Here is a 14,601-nt window from a genome sequence, read left to right as displayed (position 1 = left end):
AAATCTTTGTGTCTTTCAACTGCCCTTAAGATAAAGTAAAAGTGTTTCAATGCAGCCTACTGCATCTCCTTGTATTTTTCTAGCCCTCCTATATACTTCAGTTCTTTGAAGATAATAAGAGTTCTGTCTCACATGAGAATTTCCACACATGCTATTTCCTTTTAGAATACTATCTCCTTCAGCTGTTTTTGTTTAGTTAATTCCTTCTTATTTTTCAGGCTTCAATTTAGAAATTACTTACTCTAATCTCCCAATCCCCAGTCTAAGTTAGTACATCTGTTATCACATATAACCTTTTATGGTGATTATCTTATAGGATCCAAAATTAAGCTGCTTGTATTCCCCTCTCAAACTTGCTTTTCCAACAGTCTTCTGCATTTTGTTGAATAGAAACTACAGCTTCCTAATTGCTCAGGTCAGTAGTCTGGAGTCTCCTAACTGGCCTTTTTGCTTTCCTACTTTCCAACTTCAGTTTATTCTCAGTGCAGCAATCATTATCAAGCCACTCATTTGCTCAGAATTCTCTGAAAGTCCTTAAAAAGGCCTACAGGCGCTATGCGGTTTGTTACTTCCTCCATTATTATCTCTGACCTTAAGCCTGTAAATTCTACTCTTGCACTGAGCCACACAGACCTCTTGTAGAGTATTTCAGGCACATTTTTGCCTCACAGTCTGTCTTTGCTCTTTCTTCTCACTGGATAGCTCATATTTTCTGTCATTTAGGTAGTTTGAAACTAACATATAAAATGGGTGGTTAAAAATAATTACTAGAGAGTAATAAGATTGAATTGAAATAGTATAAGCAAAAGGATTACAGTGACATCTGTGGCACTGTGGTTCTTCTCAGGGCAGCAACAGATTGTTCAAAAGTTTGGTTTATCATAAATCTTTTTTCCTGCCAAGGACTAAATATCTAATCTTCAAGACTAAATCTAGTGCAGTTTACTTAGGATCTATTGAGGACTGTGTTTTTCTTTTTTTTTAAGCAAAAAGTGGAAATATACTGCCAATAATCTTTTTACTAATTTTTAAATTTTAATTATAGTTTTCATTGAATGTTCTTCTGTATTAGTGTTACAGAACTCCTGGGCTGCTCCAGTTGAAAACAAACCCACGGGCTCTTTAGTTAGGGGCCCGATTGCCCGCCGCCAAAATTATAACTCTCAATACCAGAGTTTGGTGAAAAGAAAAAGAATTGTTTATTTAACAGTTATATAGATTTAGTTATTTGCGGATTTCTGTTGTTAAGTCTTATGCTCTTTAAAACACCCACAAACACATATCCTTGCCTCCCCCACTTCCAAACCAGGCTAGTTTTAGGGAAGTCAGAGAAACCGTTTCCCTACTGTCCCAACACAGTTCAGCTTTACCAGCAGCTGCCAATCATTCAATCCTGATTGGGGAGGTTCTTTCTGTGCTGTGGTGCCCTCCAGCTCTCAATGCAGAACCACCTGGATTCTCAGCCTCCTTGCAAACTGCCTTCTTCCTGAAAACTGCGTGGATCTTCTCTCCTTCTCAGAACTGCATGGTGAGAGCCTCTTAAAGCAGCCTGGAGACCCCTTCTCCAAGCCACATGGAGAAGGCCCCTTCACCAAGCCACGCAGAGGGAGCACACGAGAGAGCGAGAGAGTGAGAGAGCGAGAGCGAGCGCGCGAGCGTGCCAGAGAGAGAGTCAGAGCACCAGAGTCAGAGCGCGAGTGAGAGCCCGAGTCCGAGAGCGAGAGAGTCTCAGAGAGAGAGCACGAGCGAGAGTCTGAGAGAGTCTGAGTCTAAAATGTCTGCAGCTGCTTATATATCCCTGACTGCGTCATCTGGGCGTTGCAAACCGTTCTGACCATTCACAGACCCTTACGTAGGCTCTGTGTGCTTTCCATTCCATACCGTCCCCCGGTTCAAGACTCCTCCCATCTGCCTGAGGCTTTGGATGCATTAAAGCCATTTGCATAAGAAAGGCAGTAGCCACCAGCCTCAGGCATGTGGAAGCATTTGAAAAGCTGCTTACTTCTCCCCATCCCCCAGCAGCAAACTCTGGGGATTTTTGGACTCCCCTGTTTCTGTAACATTAGTTTCAAATGTATAGCAAAGTGGTTAGAAAGTCATATACTTTTCAGAGTGGTCCCCCTGTTGCTTTAAGTCCCCACCTGGCCCTATACTTATTTATCAAGATATTATTGACTATATTCTTTATGCTGTAACCTACATCTCTGTGTATTCCGTAACTACCAATTTGTACTGCTTAATTCCTTCACCTTTTCACCCAGCACCCCCCCCCCCCCGCCCCCAGCTCCCTTCTCTGGCAGTTGTCAGTCTATTCTCTGTATATATGTCTGTTTCTATTTTATTTTGTTCATTATATTCCATATACAAGTAAAATCATATGATATTTTTCTGTCTGACTTAATTCACTTGGCATAATATTCTCTAAGTCTGTACATGCTTTCTCAAAAAATTACTTTTTTTTTTAAATGGTTGAGTATTTTACTACGTGTATGTATCACAGCTTTTTATCTACTCATTTGTCTGTTCATGGGCACTTGAGTTGTTTCTGTGTCTTCTTACTGCCAGTAATCTTAAATCTTATAAATTTTTCAGTGTTCTTCAGAATATACTTCAGTATATTTCAGAGAACTCTGTATTTGTTATATTTTAGAGAAACATTCTGGCTTTTTTTCCCTGTGGTCAGAAACATGTATCATTGTTTCTCCAACTGTGGTTCATGGACCACTTGTTCAGAATCATTGAGTTGTTTAAAAATACCTCCCAGTCCCCTTTAAGAGCAACTGAATCAGAACCTTTGATGCCCAGATAACCTGGGTTCTTTAAATCTGCAGAAGTGTCCTTTATTTTTTTCTGGAAGCAAATGTGACATATTTTGGGTTTAAATAGGATCCATTTGGAGTTGTCAGTACTCAAGCACCCAAATGACATTTTGTTGGAAGTATCCTTTGATTCAAACCATAGAAATAAACACCTATTGTAAAGATTTTTACATACCCCTACCCCCCCTCCCCTTTTTTCTTTTTTAAGAGCCTGGAGCTGGGTTTGTGTGTCAAAGAGCTTGGTTTTAAAGCTCCTTGATATACAACTAGAGAGGGGGGTGGGAGGGAGAAAGTGAGGGACAAAAATAGCAATGTTCAAGAGAGACATCAATATGTTGCCTCTCGCATGCCCCCCCAACTGGGGACCTGGCCTACAACCCAGGCATGTGCCCAGACTGAGACTTGATTGGGCAACCTTTTGGTTCGCAGGGTGGTGCTCAATCCACTGAGCCACAGCAGCGAGGGCTTCAAACCCCTGCTTTCTAAGGAAATGTCTTTTTTATCTTAGTTCTTTGATTGCATCAGAAATTTTGGTTATCTGTTGCAGTAATTATGAACTGTTATACATTAGCAGTTGGTTTTTTAGCCTTAATGTGAATGTATTATTTTTGGTTGAGGAAGGTTGTTTTTTCTTCCTACTAGTTAGAACTTTGCCACTTTAATCTATTTAATGTAATTTTTTAAAATTAATTTTTAAATTTTAGATGAGATTGTCTTAAATATTTGGGACTAGTAATTGTTGCGTACTTTGGTTATACTTCTGAAAAGGCTGTATAAGTCAAAATTATTCAATGTGAAACAGTTTTTCTAATAAAAGTGGATGTTATATCCTAAGATGTGTAGAAATTAACTTGAGTAACTATAATTGACTAATAAGCCATCAGGCATAATTTAATGCATTTTCTTTTTATTTTATTTTTTGACTAACATTTATTGGGGGTGACATTGGTTAATAAGTATGTAGGTTTCAAGTATACATTTCTGTGATACATGGAAAGTATATTGCAGTGTGCCCACCACCTAAAGTCAAATCCTCTTCCATCACCATATATTTGGCCTCCTTTACCCTTTACCACCCACCACCACCCTTCCTTCTGTGTTCACAGATTGGAAGAATGTGTCTGTTATATGTATCTATGATTTTCTGTTTTATATCACACATATGAATAAAGTCATACGGTTCTTATCTTTTTTGAATGACTTGAGTTCTTTATATATTTTGGATATTAATCCCTTGTTGGAACTGTTTGCAAATACCCTTCTCCCATTTGGTTGGTTGCCTTTTTGTTTTGTCAGTGATTTATTTTGCTGTGCAGAAGCTTTTTAGATACAGTCCTATTTATTTATTTTTGCCTTTATTTGCCTTGCCTTTGGGGTCAAGTTCATAACATGTTCTCTATGACCAAGGTCCAAAAATTTAGTGCCTGTGTGTCTTCTTATATGTAATTTATTGTTTCAGATTTTATATTTAGGTCTTTGATTGATTTTTAATTAATTTTTTTACAGGAGGATAAATTGTAATCTGGTTTCCATCTCTGCATGTGGCTTTCCAATTATCCCAGCACCATTTATTGAAGAGGCTTTCTTTTCTCCATTGTATGTTTTTGGCTTCTTTGTCAAAAATTATTTCCTCATATACATGTGTTTTTATTTCTGGGCTCTCACTTCTGTGCCATTGCATTGGTCTGTGTGTGTTTTTTTCTACCAGTACCGTGTTGTTTTGATTAACGTTGCTTTGTAGAATAATTTGAAGTCAGGTAGTATGATATTTCTAGTTTCGTTTTTTTTTTCTAGGGATTGCTGTGGCTATTTAAAAAATGTCATTGAAATTTTAGTGGGGATTGTGTTAAATCTATATATTGCTTTGGGTAATATATACATTTTTAACTGTGTTTATTCTTCCAGTGTGTGAACACAGAATATCTTTCCATTTCATTATGTCTTTCAATGTCTTTTAATAAGGCTTTGTAGTTTTCAGTATATACATCCTTCACATCCTTTGTGAAGTTTATTCCTAGGTATTTTATTCTTTTTGTGGCAATTGTGAAAGGAATTGCTTTTTTCTTTTTCCATTCTTTTTCTGAAATTTTGTTAGTAATAGGAATGTAGTAGAGTTTTTGTACATTAATTTTTTTATTCTACAACTTTATGTATTTGTTTATTGTTTCTAATAGATTTTTAATGGAGTCTTTAGGGTTTTTATATACAGCATCATGTCATCTGCAAAAGAGTGACAGCTTTACTACTTCCTTCCTTTTTTGGCTCTCTTTTTTTTCTCTTGCCTGATTTCCCTCGCTGGGACTTTCAGTACTATGTTGATTAAGAGTGGTAAAAGCAGACAGGAATTCCTGTCTTCTTCCTGCTTTTAGAGGAAAAGCTTTCAGTTTTTTGCCATTGAGGATATTAGCTAAGGGTTTCTCATATATGGCCTCTATTATGTTGAAGTAGTTCTCTTCTATACTTACTTTATTGAGTGTTTTAATCATAAATGAATGTTGTATCTTAAATGCTTTTCTGCATGTACTGATAAAGTCATTATGAAAATATTCTTAGTGTGCTGAATGGATCATTTTGCATATTTTGAACCATCCTTGTGTCCTTGGAATGGACCCCACTTGATTGTGATGTATTAATTTTTTAAATGTATCATTGTATTTGATTTGCTAGTATTTTGTTTAGGTATTTTGCATCTGTGTCATCAGCAGTATTGGTCTGTACTTTTTTTGTGTTATTTTTGCCAGGTTTTGGTATCAGGGTTATATTGGCCTCATAAAATGTGTTAGGAAGTATTGTTCCTTCAGTTTTTGGGAAGAGTTTGAGAAAGATAGGTATCAAATCTTTCGAATGTTTGGTAGAGTTCACTAGTGAAGCCATCTGGCTCCGGATTTTACTTTTTGGGATGTTTTCGATGGTTTCGTCAATTTTATCACTGTGGATTGGTCTATTTAGATTTTCCAGTTTTTCATGTCTTAGTATAGGAAGATTATATATTTCTAGGAATTCACCCATTTCTTCCAGGTTATTGAATTTGGTGGCATATAGTATTTCATTGACTCTAGTATGATCCTTTATATTTCTACGATGTCTTTGGTAACTTCTCCCCTTTTATTTCTGATATTTTTATATTAGTCTTTTCTCCTTTTTCCTTAGTGAATCTAGCCAGGGGTTTGTTAATATTATTAATCTTTTCAAAGAACCAGTTCTTTGTTGTACTTATATTTTGCATAGTCCTTTTGTACTCTAGTTCTTTCAATTCTGTAATTTTTTTTCTTATGCTAGCTTTGAACTGCTTTTGTTCTTGTTCTGGTTCTTCTGGCTTGTAGAGTTTCTGCTGAGAAGTCTGATGATAACCTTTGTAGGTTACTTTCTTTTGCTTGGCTGCCTTGAGAGTTCTTTCTTTAATTTTTGACAGTTTCAGTACAATGTGCATTATAGAAGGCCTTTAGAATTGAGGTTATTAGGTGTCCTGTTCGCTTCTTGGATTCAAGGATCTAGTTCTTTGCATAGGTTTGGTAAGTTCTCATCAACTATTTGTTTGAATGGGCTCTGTTCTGTCTCCCTCTCTTGTGTTATACCTGTTATATTTGAATTGCTCTTTCTGGTGAAGTTAGATAGTTCTCATAGAGTTCTTTTATTTATTTATTTGTTTGTTTGTTTGTTTATTTTTAATGTTCAAGTCTCCTTCCCTCGGCATGATTTCCAGATTTCTATCTTTGTTGTCGCTAATTCTTTCCTCCATCTGGTTCACTATATTTCCTGTGCTCAGTAGTTCATTCTTGATCTCTTTAATTGAGTATCTCATCTCCAGAATTTCTGTTAGTTTCTTTTTTAAAGTTTCATTCTCTTTGTTTTTCAGAACTGCAATCTTGAATTCTGTCATTAAAATCACATATTTCCATGTCTTTAAGTTTGTTTTCTGGAAATTTTTCACTTACTTCTGAACTGCCTTATTACTTGGGTTATTCACGGTAGCTGATGGATTCTTTCTGTTTAATCACTTGTGTGTGAGTAGTACTTCCCTAGTAGATTGATGAAAAGAAGGCTTTCTATTGTTTTCTATCAAGTGGTGCTGAATCACAACTTTTTAGCTCTCTTGCACCTCTCTGGTCTTTCAGATTTTGGGGTGGTGCAAAATGGCCTGTGTTCCCTGGGAAAGTACCCCCCCCACACACACACCCCCGGCATGGTCCAGTTGTTTGGGTCCCAGGAGACCAACCCTGCAGGGGAACACTGCTTTTTGGAGCTCCAGTTCCCAACAGACAGCCAGACACCACCAGAAGTGCAGCCTTGATGTGTAGGTGTGGGGTGAACTAGGGGAATTTGGCTGCTGCCTTCGTTACTTAGCCCTCCCAACAACGGAAACCAGCAGACCTCCAGCAGACCTCCACGTGTTTCTCCTGCCTTTGCTTCCACACAGCTAATCCTGACCCTGGGATTAGTTGCAATGGGTTCCCTTTGCTCAGGGAAAAAGTGCTTCTCTAGTACCAGTTCTTTGGTTTGCAGATAATGAACTCTGCAACTTGACAGGGAGAGTGAAGGTAGGCGAACTCTGGGAAGTCAAGAGAAGATATACTCCTTGACTTTGTTTCTCTGTCTGGAATGCTGATTGCCACACTACCATGGCCAACACCTCTGTGCTTTGTCCCTGCCCAGGTGACTGGGTTCAGCCACAGCTTGCACTGCCTGCTCCTGCAATGCTCACTCTTTTTGCTCCTTCCAGCAGAAGGAAGTGTTATCCACAACCTGCTTCCTCCCCTCTTAGCCCCACAGTGAGCTCCAGTCTGCAGGGCTGTGTGTCTGGCTCCTTTGAGCTCTTCTTTCTTCTCACCTCCACCTTTTGCTCCCACTTGCCCACCTTTAGATGTTTCAATGCATGGATATTTCAGATGTGTTTGTGTTTGTGTGTTGAGCAGGGAATCCTTTGTTGAATTATAGCTATTCAAATTGTTGAAATTTTAAGGTAAGAGACCAAGGGGATATCTCACACCATCATTCCTCTATATTTAATGCATTTTCAATGCCAGAAAATTGCATATTGAGGCTATATAACAATAGTATTATAAAACTGTATTAATGTCATAAAGTATTATCATTAGCTATATAAAGCATATATTTTGAAAGCTCTGTTCTTAAGAGATAAAATTTTGCTTCTGTGTAATTTTTTTCTTTAGTTTTATGTAAGTAAACCAACCTTTGTTGTGTTCACAATTTTTCATTTTGTCCTTGGTCCTTATTGGACTTCATTGTGTCAAAGATTACAGTAATTGATATTAATGAAAGCCAGTACATAAATAATACTGAGTTTGCTCCAGAATTAACAAAATGTGGTATACTCAGAAAGTTCAAGGAATCCCAAGGTGGAACTGTCCTGGGAAAAGAAAACTCTTTGAAATGAGTAGAACTTAATTTTTATATGCGGTAGACGTTTAATTTGATATAATTGGCAGACCCCTAGAAGTCATATGTTGATTAGAAGTGAAAGGTTAGAAAACATCAGAAAATCCTGGAGTGAAAAAATCTGTAGTAGTGCATTGGTACAAATCAACTAAGATGAATTTGTTGCTATAACAGATGGGATGTATAAAGTAAGAAAACATTAGGGGGAGTGTGAGAGACTGATACTGCATACACAAATAGATTGAGCATCTACTGTCTGCGAGGCCCTCAAACGGACTCTCTTAGGGGGAGGTAGATAATAAACTAATAATAAGTGAGTTAGAGAAAAGTGCTGCTGTATAAAAAAATAGTTAAATAAGAGGAAGTATATCGATAATCTTGGGAAGTAATGGGTTCCTGTATAGAAGTAGGTGTTGCTATATAGAAATGAGGAAAGCAGATATGCATATGGGGTGAGGGAAGTATATTCCAGGCAGCAAACAGTAAATGTCAAGGCGTTTTGATAAGACTGTGCTTAATGTGTTTGAGCAAGATAGCACCAGTGTAGCACCAGTGTTTTTAGAGTGAAGTGACAAAAGATAATCTCAGAGAGGTAGCAAGGGCCAGATCATGAAAACCTTGTAGGCATTGAAAATGATTTAGGTTTTTACGTTGAATGAGATGAAAAGCTTTGGAGGATATTGAGTGAATTAATCTGTGTGAATAAGAGAGGCAGGAGATCACTTAGTACAGTATTGCATTAGTTGAAGTGAGAGATTAGGATGATACAGTAGAAGTGAGTGGTGTGATTCTGCACGTATTCAAAAGCATCAGCTGATGAACTGGAAGTTCAGAATGACTCCACGATTTTTAGCCTAAGCATTTGTAAGCTGAAGTTGTCATGTATTGAGATGACCACAGAACAGAAGGTTTGAGGTGTGGTGAGAATTGGCAGTTTTGTGTTTTGGTTGTGTTAGACCTGTAAGAATCCTGTTTATGGCACCGAATGATGTGTAGTAGGTAGATGGGCTATGAGTCTGGAGTTTTAGGGAGAGATTGGGCTGGAATCTTCAGCACATAGAGTGAATTTAAAACCATGAGACTAGATTTCATTCATACTTTGTAGAACATGAGTCAAGACCAAGAATGTGCAGAGTTTCTCTACAGGGCTAAATAGTAAATGTTTTTATCTTCACAGCCATGGGCATTATATAAAGGGATGGATGTGGTCATATTTCACCAGCATAAAGTTTGTCCCCCCCACCCCCAGCAGAAAGGGATGGCTTTGGGTTAATCCTGTAGAACTGTGATGCTTAGAAATGAGGAATTTAAGGAGGGACTAGCAAAGGAGTTTGAAAGGGAGCAACCAGTGGAGTAAAAGAACCTAGAGTGTCTCTCCCAGAAGCTAAGTGAAGAAGTGTGTAGCAGTTTCAGTGGACTTTGGAGTAAGGACCTGATTGGGATGGATTTCAGAGAGTAGGAGGTGAAAAGATAAAAACAGTGACTAACAAATTCTTTATTATAGGAATTTTGCTATAGAAGTAGGATAGAGAACAAAACTATGGCTGGAATAGGATGTGGGTTAAAGGAAAGGGTTCTTTTTTCTTTCTTTTTAGACCGTGGGGTCCTCTGAAGCACATTGGTATGGTGGTGAAACTGACCCAGTAAAGGAAAAAACTTAGAAGGGCAGATGCTGGAGCGATGCTGAGATTTAGTGTACAAATTAAAGGGTTGGCCTTAGATTGGAGCTCACAGTTCATTGATGATAAGAAGGCAGCTTATTACTATTACAGTGTATGTACTGATTATTATTTGTTATTTAATTAATTATTGCTGTAGAGATCACTATAGCACCAAATTTTACATTAAACATAGAAGAGTTTATTTAAAGTATACAGCAGGTTCTCCAATAATGATGTTTCATTCACTGTAGCTTCATTATAAAGTTGATGAGATGCTATAGGAAATTTTGTTTGTATCAATTAGCCTCTTGTAAAATTGGTTTTGTTACTTGTTGTTTTACTAGTGTCAGAACCTGTCTATGATGCTGCCTGAGGACTTCTGTAGTTGTTAAATGGGGCTCCTTAATGCTTTCAAAATGCCTCCTTTGTTGCCATGCATGTTCTGCAAAAAAGTGCTTTGCAGGTCACTGTTAGGAGCAAGAGAAGAGAGACCAATTCCTTTTTTATTGGTTTTATATAGCAGTACTGGGTAAGAGTTCATGTGGAATTTCTTTTTCAAAGGTTTTGTTGAAAACCATTTTTCAAAATATTTTAATTTATATTCTGTAAATATGAAATGATGTTAGAATTAAAAGAACAGTAATGCAATGTGACGATTTGCTGTAGCTCTCCAGAATGGTGTACTCCACACTCGGTTAAGAAAGAAAATATCGACTTCCGGCCAAGATGGAGGCTTAGACGGACACGCTAAGTCTCCCTCTACAACTAGAGAGGAATACAACTACTTCAAAACAAAGGATAACTAGAAATTCCAGAAAATAAAACTACACGGAAGCCCAACATATGAAGTTATAAACCAGCGGTGCCATTCGGGCAGGTAAGAGTTAAAGAGGGCAAAGCTGTTTGCGGAGCGGCGGGTGGCGAAAAAGCCCGGAGGCAGTCAAGCCCCTGGCAGTGCGCGACCCCAGCGCTGGGGAGAGCGGCCACCGCATCGCCTTGAACAGTGAGGCCCAGGGGGGCGGGAGGACGGATCCCGGTCTCCTAGCTGAATAACTGTGTGAATCCATCTTGGACCCCCGCCCCCAAAGAAAGAAAGCACCACAGGGCTGCGAAATAGGTCGCAGACAGGCGCCTGTCGCTGACTTGTGACGCCAAACGGTGCCGGTCGCTGGGTCATTACGAGTACATAGGCACTGCCCCCGACAGCCGGCCCAAGGAAACAAAACGCATCTGTCAAAATGTGGCAGACAACTATAGAAATCCCGGTGACACAGCTCACCAGGCAGCAGATAGAGAACCTGACAGATGAACAGATAAGAAACCTGTCAGAGGCTCAGTTCTGGGCCATTGTTATCAGGTGGCTTACAGAATTCACAAAAGAGCAGGAAAAAGATAAGAAAGAAGCGAAAAACTTTCATAACGAAAGGAACAAAACCGCATACGAGACAGATGGTGAGGAAAAAAAATCCAGAGTTCATTTCAACAAACTGGAATATGGAGAAGGAACAAGCAGTCAACCAATGCAGCGAGAGGAAATGGGAAGCAACAATGAGAGGTTCAGAAACCTCTGGGACAGCTATAAAAGGCCCAACATAAGAATCATTGGTTTGCCAGAGAATGAGGAAGATGAACTAGAACCTGAAAAATTGAGTGAAAATATAATAAAGGAGAACTTCACAGAATTGGGGAAGGGAATAGACTTGCAGGTCCAGGAAGCAAGGAGAGTTCCCAAGAGACTGGACCCAGGGAGAACCACTCCAAGACACATTATAATCAAAATGTCAAAAATTAAAGATAAAGAGAGAATCTTAAAAGCAGCAAGAGAGAAGAAAAGAATTATGTACAAAGGGGTCCCAATTAGACTATCAGCAGACTTCTCAAGGGAAACCCTACAGGCAAGAAGGGACTGGCAAGAAATATTCAAAGTAATGAAAATCCAAAACCTACAACCACGAATACTCTATCCAGCGAAATTGTCATTCAGAATAGAAGGACAGAGAAAGTGTTTCCAGGACAAAATAAAACTGAAAGAGTTCATTAGATCCAAACCACTGTTATATGAGATGTTAAAGGGACTGGTTTAAAAAACAGAAGCTAAGGAGATGAAACAAAGGCAAACTAAATAGGCAACGAGAGTGGAAAAGGAACTGTGGGTACGGGAAGCATACTGGGGGGAGGTCAACAGGGAGGGGGAATGGGGAAAGGGAGGGAGATGATATAGGAATTGGGGATCAAGGTAGGAGGGAATGGAATAGACGGAGAGAGGTTGGGAGGAACTGTATGCACAACTAATGGACATAATCTAAAAGGGGGGGACAACTGGAGGGAGGGGGGCCACCGGGTGGAGGGGAGCAGAGGGAAGGGAAATTGACACAAATGTAATATTTTAATCAATAAAACACATTAAATCTGGAAAAAAAAAAAAAAAAAGAAGAAAGAAAATATCAGTTAAGGAAGCCCCTCACATTATCTTCTGGACAAGCCACCCCAACCCTGTGTCTTTCCCTTTCCCAGAATTTTCCTGATAAATGCATTTTTATACATTTTTTTTTTTGACAAAAATTTAACCAGAGTCAAAAGGTTCACCTTCAAGTGGTGTCTTTAGAAAACAATAGCTTACAACTATTTATATTAGGATCTGTGGATATGTGTTGTTTTAATGGGATTTGACCCTAAGAGGGGAAATGGAGATTATAGAATTTTTAAATTTTTTCATTAAGTGGGGTAGTGGGTGAAATACATGGTTTCTTCTAGACTGTTTAATTAGAATCTTCTTGGAGTGGGAGGGGTTAGGTGAGAGGGGAGGTAGAGAGCCAGGAACTGATTTGTGGTATATATATACACAATATGTTGCAGACATTTGAGATGAATTCTGTTTTCTAATAGTTTTTCTAAATGTTTTTTCACCCAGTTCCTTAAGGACAATGACAGTGATTGAAAATCTGATTCAAATAGTGATCTGATCATTTACAGCATCATTTATGGTCTGATAAATGTCCTAGCATATAGTGGATATTAATATGGTGATTTAATGAACAAGTAATGTTATGATTAGAAGTTTATGAATTTGACTATAATTTAAGAATATACTTCCAGGAGATAAAAAAGGTAACAACAATTAATAAAATTAATAGGCGTTTTATTCTATTCTTTACTTGAAGGGTTAAACTCATTAAATGTTGGCTGTCCTGCAGCAGATGTCAGTTATGTAAATAAATAGTGATACATTAACAGCTAGTGGTACAGTGAAAATAAAATTAACATTAGGGCAAGAACTCATATTTGTGTTTCACTTACTTATTTTGTAGCCTTGTGCTCATTATTTTTTTGTTTTTTGAACTGTAAAATGTCTTAATTCCCTCAAAGATTTGCTTGAGCATTAAATGGAATAATGAACCTGAAATTTGTAACAATTCCTATCATTTATAAGGTAATCAAAAAGTGTTTAGTGGTTTTTTTCTTTTATGCTACTGTTTGGGTAAAAATGTATTTGAATTTAGACACAAAGAAATGTATTATTCTCTTTTTCCACACATTTATTTATTTATTTAAAGTATATTTTATTGATTATAGAAATATATTATTCTTTCAGCATTACTCTGTTGAAGTAATCCAACTTTTTTTCCTGTACTAGAGATGTTTAGTAATACCTGATATCTCTTTCCTTAATTTTGGCTTATAGCTAAGCTTAGTAATTGTGTTCTAGGAAGTAGACTATGCCATTTTGGAGTTAAAGACAAAAGGGGGAAGGTTATATATATGTGGCACTACTTTTTTTTATAGAAAATATTTCTTGACATTTAAATCAATATGCTATATTTTATAGCACTGATCAATTAGTTTTGGGAATTTTATAGTGAGTCTTGACATGAAGTATCAACTTTTTGTTTACATTCAACTTTTTCAAATTTATGGCATTTAATGATAGTTCAAGAGACTCCACTGTGTTTTTAAGGACAGTTACAGTAAAATAATATTTGAAGAGACTTCTTTCTGAAATGGCATCAAATTCAGAAGTGTTTAAAAAAAAAATTGAGGAACAAGAACAGCAATTTATTTTTAACTTACCGAACTCTTGACCTGTAATTATGTTTTCAAAGCGGTACATTTTGCTGTTACTTTATTTTGTTTTACATTTAAAAGTTTTTGAGTGTTGAAAAAGCAGTGTAATCTAGAATGTAACATTTATAGCAAAGTAGCATATGCACTGTACTGCCATTGTCAAAAATTTTACATTAGAATAAAATATAGTCAAATGGTAAATTAGATGTTATTTATTAATCTATCTTTGAAGATAGAGGAGACTTGAAGAGATTGCAATATGTTGTAGCTATGGAAGACCTCTTAATTCTAAGCCTGGCTATCAGAATTACCTGGGAAATTCAAACAGACTTGAAAATCCTCATTATTAAAAGTGGTGGTAAGGGACTAGGAATCTTAACTGTTTATAAAGCACCTCAGTTTCTTTTGACACATAGTTAAGTTTGGGAAACTGAGTTCCAGTAAAGAATGATTTCTGTCTTATTCTCATAGTGTCTTGCACTACCTTTGGCATGCAGTAAAAGTTTAGTAAATTAAATATTTGTTAAATGATGAGTACCTGGTGTGGAGTGGAGGTGGAGTGTTGCTGCTTTTATAAAGTAAAATTACAACGAAGGAAAAGTTTAGAGAGTATAGTTTGAGTAAATTAACGTTTGCCGTATAATGTCAGTCATTTGGCACAA

General features: G+C 37.4%; 1 protein-coding gene across 6 annotated transcripts in view; it reads left to right on the top strand.

Moving 5' to 3' along the window:
• The window catches only part of WAC (WW domain containing adaptor with coiled-coil), an 88,383-nt gene that overhangs the window by 18,356 nt on the left and 55,426 nt on the right, over positions 1–14,601 (top strand). The gene's annotated exons all lie outside the window — the stretch shown is intronic.

Source organism: Furipterus horrens, unplaced genomic scaffold (genome assembly GCF_987537825.1).
Source record: "Furipterus horrens unplaced genomic scaffold, mFurHor1.1.pri manual_scaffold_2, whole genome shotgun sequence".
NCBI lineage: Eukaryota > Metazoa > Chordata > Mammalia > Chiroptera > Furipteridae > Furipterus > Furipterus horrens.
Note: the sequence above shows the minus strand (reverse complement) of the source record. Positions and strands in the feature narration are given on the sequence as shown.